The following is a 6,884-nucleotide window of genomic DNA, read 5'->3' on the forward strand; positions in this document are numbered from 1 at the left end:
CTGCAACCACACACCAGGGGACAAAACGATAATAAATGTCTGACAGGCCTTGCCTATTTGGGGGTCCAGTGCCTAGAGTTCCACAAGCCCTTCTGCCTAACCTATACTTTCCTATGGCATGGAAGTAAATGTTGCTTACTACCCAAGCTGGTGCCTAGTGTAAGTACCGCCACACTACTGGTGATGATGTGTAAAGCAGGAACAAAGAAAACCATGAACCCTAAGACACATAAGAAAACCTCCTTCATTTTTACTAATTCTGCATTTCTGGACTCTGAGCAGCGCCTCAGCCTTAGAAAACTACAGAAACAGGCTCTTAGTGTTTTTGGTCATCCGAAGGGATGGGAAGTTGGTATCAAGAAACACAACTGCCCTGGCCAGTTGGCTCAGTGGTAGAGCGTCGGCCTGGCATGCGGAAGTCCCGAGTTCGATTCCTGGCCAGGGCACACAGGAGAGGCGCCCATCTGCTTCTCCACCCCTCCCCCTCTCCTTCCCCTCTGTCTCTCTCTTCCCCTCCCGCAGCCGAGGCTCCATTGGAGCAAAAGATGGCCCAGGTGCTGGGGATGGCTCCTTGGCCTTGGCCCCAGGCGCTAGAATGGCTCTGGCCGCGACAGAGCGATGCCCCGCATGGGCAGAGCATGGCCTGCTGGTGGGCGTGCCGGTTGGATCCCGGTGGGGCGCATGTGGGAATCTGTCTGACTGTCTCCCCGTTTCTAGCTTCAGAAAAATACCAAAAAACCCCAAAAACAAAAAACAAAAAAACCCCCAAAACCTATGTGCTGACCTGGGGAACAAACCATCAAACTAGGCTAGTATCATGATATACAGCCTCTCATGCTGACCTCAATCTAGCAATTCTTATAGCTAGGTGTCCAAAGCCTAGAAAAGCATTTGAGCTTAAGGAGAGGCCTGCTCCTTACTATGTGTCAGTGGAAGAAACAGCAATTTATGTCCAAGAAGGTAGACTGGGGAAAAGAAAGCATCAAGGAGGATGTCTGACTGTTAGCTGGGTTACTGAGAAGATGAAAGTACCCATCCCTGAAAGGTTAGCCACTTTCAGGAGATGCTAAAGAACCTGTTTTGTTTTTTTGTTTGTTTGTTTGTTTGTTTGTTTTTGGTGTGTGTGTGTTGTTGTTGGTTTTTGGTGTGTTGATGTTCACTTATCTGGGGGATACCCACGGGGAAATGTCCTGTATACAATGGGATCTAAGGGCCTGGAGGTCAGCGGGGAGAGCAGAGGTAGGGTAGTGAGATTTGAGAGTCCTAGATCACTTCCCAAGTGGGGCCTGTAGACCAAGGAGGGAGAAAGTGCAGTAGCCAAAGGTAGAGGTGGTCTGAAATGTGGCTTCCAGGGGACTGATATCCTGAGCATGCTTTTAAATTGAACAGAAAAGACTGGAACAGGAGAGGAGGAGGAGGTGAATATAACAAGGGTCTGGGAAGTCTCTGTAGTATGAGACCCTCTGGGTCTTCATTAGAATTTGGTGGCAAAGGGGCCAGACTTGAAGGAGATAGATTGATGACATTCGTTCTTTCATTCGTTGGTTTCTTAATCTAAAACAGACCTCTGACTTTTGCCCCTATATTGCAAAGAGTCAGCAGAAGCAAGGAAAGGTAAAGTGATTTTCTCAAGGTTTCAGAGTAAATGGGTAGCAGGTAGGAATCCAACACAGAAGTCCAATGTCTTGCTTTCTTTACTTCACATTCCAAATGGAAACTGATGGACATTGCCTGCAGGCAGGTGAGGGGAAAAGAATCAAGGAGCAGCACTAAACTGGGTGATCCCAACTCCTGCCCAGGTCCGCTGCTGTTCACAAACACCTTTCAGCTTTCTTAGCAGACCATGTGCTCCAAGGCTCTGAGTGTAAATCTCCTTGTGAGTGTAGCTCTTATCCAGCCCAAGCTTGGTTCTCAGCTGAAATCATGCACATTAGAGCTGAACTTACAGCTCATCTCCATTGGCAGGGTAGAACCCTAAAGAGATTACAGAAACATGTGTGTGCAATTCTTTTTTTTTTCTTAAGTGAAAGACAGACTCCCACATGTGCCCAACTGGGATTCACCAGGCAAGCCCCCTACCGGGCGATGCTCTGCCCATCTGCAGCTGTTGCTCCATTGCTTGGCAACCCAGCTATATTAGTGCTTCAGATGAGGCCACGGAGCCATCTTCAGTGCCCAAGACCAACTTGCTCCAACCGAGCCATGACTGTGAGAGCGGAAGAGAGAGATAGAAATAAAAGAGAGGGAGAAGTGGAGAAGCTGATGGTCACTTCTCCTGTGTGCCCTGACCTACTATTGAACCCGGGGCATCCATATGCCGAGCCAATGCTCTACCATTGAGCCAACTGGCCAGAGCTCAAGTGTCTAATTCTAAATACTGCAATTTGACCTTGGCCTCCATGCCTTTGACATGTGTTGATTCTTCAGGTTTGTGGGTTTTGTTTCATCAACAAGGTGACCATGTGGTTAATTATCCTTTGACTGTCAGGGTCAGGGCCTCCATCTGGGCAGGACACACCCATGGTTTCCAGAACCTCTTGGCATTTAGATGTCACTACCAATTCCTCTGCCCTCCTTCCCCTTCCTTCATAATCTTCCTGCCTTTCATGCGCTACAAAGGGATTTGCAGAGGTTCATCAGAGCTTCCACCGGGACACTTGCCCAGTTCAGTGCAGTGCTTTTTTCTCCCTGACTTACACCTTGTTGTTTTATCCACCAAACACCCTCCTCCTCCAGTTACATAAGAAAATGATAATGCAGGGGTCAGAGCTGTACCACCATTGCAGGGCACTCCAACAGGTTGTGCACACCCTCATTTCTAAGTCCCCCCCTGGGGAAGAAGTATGAAGAAGGGCTGCTGGTTTACCAGCTAATGTTGTGAAGTTTAAGAACACTTATTGAGCTAAATAGAGTGTGAGCAAAACAAAAAGGCTTTCCTGGAGCTCAGGGCTGGGTGTATGGGCTACCTTTTGGCCCCAACGACTGCCTGATCACTCCCAGGTGCTGGGAATTTGCCCAAGAAGGCTCAAGGGTTTCACCAGTTTGACTTCCTGCAGGATGATCCTGCCCCAAGATGTTTATATTTCTGAAAATTTTTCCAGGGGACTGCTAAGGACTTTGGTTACAAAGATATTCTTGGAACATTCATAGAGGGAAGTATCAGTCTACAAGGCATTATGGTATGGGGGCCAGCAATACCTGCCCGTCTGCCCTCTGTAGCTCCATCTAGAAGCTGCAATGTTACATGTGCAGCAGGAGCACGCCAGGTGAGGCATGGAGAAGCAGAGGGGGCACATGGAGCAGAAAGAACCTCCCAGCTGGGATCTGCATCATGGGCAGGGGTTGAAACTGCAGCACTAAGATAGAAGGATATTCTGGGTATATGCAATAGTCACAAATCCATGAGGGTATAAAGGCGAGGGCTTGAGCCAAACCCAGTGATTCAGAGAGGCTGAGGGAAGAGCATATGAAAGGAAGGACATGCAACTCTGGAGGTAGGGGAAGGCCATACCTAGCCAAGCTGGGAACTTAAATTTTATTTGATAGCCAGTGTAAAACCATTTAATATCATCTTACCCACGAAGACAGAAACACATGCCAATTATTTAATATCCTTATGGAACAGTTAATTGGATCTTTGCTATAAACCAGAGTTTTCATCAAGGTTGTTGTAGATGGAGATGGAGATGGACTTTGCTGTGGTTTCTCCTTGGGCTGGAGACATGTTTCAGTCCTGAAGGATGGACTCCCTCCTCTAACCCCAGTAAGAGAAGCTTTGGTACTAAGTTCCTGTCTGACCTTTCTCCCTCAAACTTTCTTTCTCAGTGATTTTGGCAGAGGAGTACAATATTTACCCCCCAAAACATTCCAAGTCCTTCACTTTCATTGTCTTTAAAATATTTGGGACATTCAAGGTACCGCAGGGCGTAGCTGTACTGTGAGCTGCAAATAGGGTCAAGGGAGATTTTACACGGACTGGGGCTGACAGTTTTAATAACACTTCCTTCTTTATTTTCACAGGCTTTTGGGAAATAGTAAGATTTATAAATTGTCGATGCCATAGAAAACACATGAATAGTCAGTTGTTAAGTCTGTGCATGAAATGTTCTATTGCATCCAGGCTGTCTTGCTCAGTGAGGAGGTTGTGCTGCTGTCCACCTGAGAATGAGTTGATCCTAAGTCACAGCAGCTGTTTCTAGTAGCTCTGCCATGTGTGGCAGCCAGGGCACTTCTTTCGTGCTCTTCCAATTCTTCTGCCCCATCAACCAATAGAGAAATGCTACTCCTATGGTTTTCCAGTCAAGAAAAGTGAATGGGCTTCATGCTAGAAAAGTAAACAAATCCACACTGAACCACCACCACGTCTTGTGGCGTAATAGTAAGGAAATGATGACCTCAGCCAAGGGCTACCTCCCTGACATCATTACTGAAGGCTGCCTGCTGTGAATATTGGAGCAGCTGGTGTATTTGTTGAGGGAAGAAAGGCCAGACCTTATGGCTCTTGGATCTACTGTCTGGGCCCACTTCTGCTGCAGGAATTCTGTGTCTACAAGATTGCCACCTGACCAGATGGTGGCACAGTGGATACATCATTGGACTGGGATGCAGAGGACCCAGGTTTGATACCTCAAGGTCACTGGCTTGAACGTGGGCTCGTCTGGTTTGAGCAAGGCTCACCAACTTGAGCCAAGGTTGCTAGCTTGAGTAAGGGATCATTTGGTCTGCTGTAGCTCCTCGGCCAATAAGAGAAGGTACATATGAGAAGGTAATCAATGAGCAACTAAGGTGCCACAACAAAGAACTGATGCGTCTCATCTTTCATTTCTGTCTCTATCAGTCCCTTTCTCTCTCTTTCTGTCTCTGTCACACACACACACACACACACACACACACACACACACACAAAAGCATTGCCAATCCTTGATGCTTCTTTTTGTGCCTCTACACACCCCCCCCAGTTGAGGAGCTGGTTTGGGCCAGAAAGCTGGGGTGAGAAAGTCCATATCTGTACCAGCAGAAGCAGAAAGCAAAGCCAGAAATTCTGGGAATGAGCAGCACATATATCCTAAGCTAGGTGTCCAGCCATTGAGTAGTGTGTGGACCACTGTGCTCAAAGCCTGGCATACAATATCCCTGCCCCTCTCAACCCTCTCAGGTTATGAGGGAAGGAGAGCTAGACTTTGAGCCTGGGGCACTGATAGTGGAATGCTAAGAACAAGGCCATCTTTGCCTTTGGATTCTCCATAGCAACCCCTTCCCCAGGATCTGCCTGCTAACAGGCTGCTGGAGGAGCACCTTACCTTTCTCTGCTCTCTCCCATATTTGAGCAGAGCCTGGAAGTAAAGGTGAGGTGTCTTGTGTGAGTTATGCACTATGTTTGTACAGCATATGGGGCCAGGGAGGTGAATTACAGAAAATACTTGTCCTGAGTAGTTCCAAGTGTAGGGTCCATTTGAAGCGTTCTCCGGTAAAACATTGTGATATGGACTGCAGTGTCCCCAGAGCCTCCTGGAGCAGTTTAACACAGACTATGGATATAGCCATAACTATTTCCAAGTTAAGCTGTGTCCTTGGAAGCTTGTTGAGTGTATAGTTCTCTTAGAGTAGGAATTGAGCCCAGAATTGCTGGAAAGGCTACCGGGAATACACTTACTGTGGTTTTACTTCAGGAATACAGAAAACAAACTGACAACTGGCCCATCCCATGTGTGAACACTGCTTCTGGCCTTTGGCCCCATATACTCCCAACTGTTCCTTATTTTAAGATGGAGTGTCCTTGCAGTTAATTCCTGTGTGATTCCTGTGAAGAAATAGGTGTGGGTAGCTAGCTCCTCTGACCTTCTAGTAACCTGGCCCTGAAGCTGACCTGGATGCTAATTAATAGATTGAGAAAGAGTTTTAAAGTGACCACAGACTTCCCAGTGCAGGATCCTTGTCGGAAATGCAGGTGGTGCTAAAACCAGCATAAATTGGGCCAGATCAGACAAATCCTGGCCCAAGCATATTCTAAACATTGAATTCAAACAATAACCCCAACAGAATGGCTCGAATCAAGTCTGCTTTTACAGTGCATTTCTCAAAGTCTCTTTCATCATTATCAATCTATTTAGCCTCATCAACTCTGAGAGCTAGGTAGAAAAGGCATTGTCTCTTCTCTCTCTCTCTCTCTTTTTTTTCTGATTGAGAACCTAAGATCTAAGCCCTGGTCAGATTGCTCGGTTGGTTAGAATGTCGTCCTGACATGCTCAAGTTGCAGGTTCAATCCCTAATCAGGGGAAATAAAAGAATGAACCAATGACGGAATGATTAAGTGGGATGACAAATCAATGTTTCTATCACCCTTCCTCTCTCTCTAAAAGTCAATAATAAAAAATATAAAAATATAGAAACTGAAGTGCAGGACTTATGTGGCTTGTCCAATGCAGAATGAAGCCTCAGTTGCCTCTCCTGAGAGGATGCCAGTCTAGGGCCTGACTACCTCTCCCTTGCCATGTGAAGGAAGAATCAGGGCAGAGACAAATATTTTTCCTGCTTGAAACACCAGTTCTGGCTATGGAAACTACTGATGCTGCACAGTAAGCTTCTGATCTGAGCCTTTCCCATGGCCATAATGCTACCAGTTGACTGAGGCTACACTCATGAATGTCCCATCTATGAGTCAGCCTTTGACCCGAGCCTGGTCACTCCGCATGCCAGTGGAACAGTACTTTTTGCTCCTCTGTAGTCTACTATCACTCTTATACATATACAGTCTTTCTTATTTGGTAGGAGGGGAGGGAGTACAGTGGCCCCGTGACTGCCTGAGAGAAGGTGGTGGCATATGTATCAGCCTCTGCTTCCCAACTTGGCCTCTCAGCTGCCAATGCATGAGGCAACAGTATCCT

Source organism: Saccopteryx leptura, chromosome X, assembly GCF_036850995.1.
Source record: "Saccopteryx leptura isolate mSacLep1 chromosome X, mSacLep1_pri_phased_curated, whole genome shotgun sequence".
Classification (NCBI taxonomy): Eukaryota; Metazoa; Chordata; class Mammalia; order Chiroptera; family Emballonuridae; genus Saccopteryx; species Saccopteryx leptura.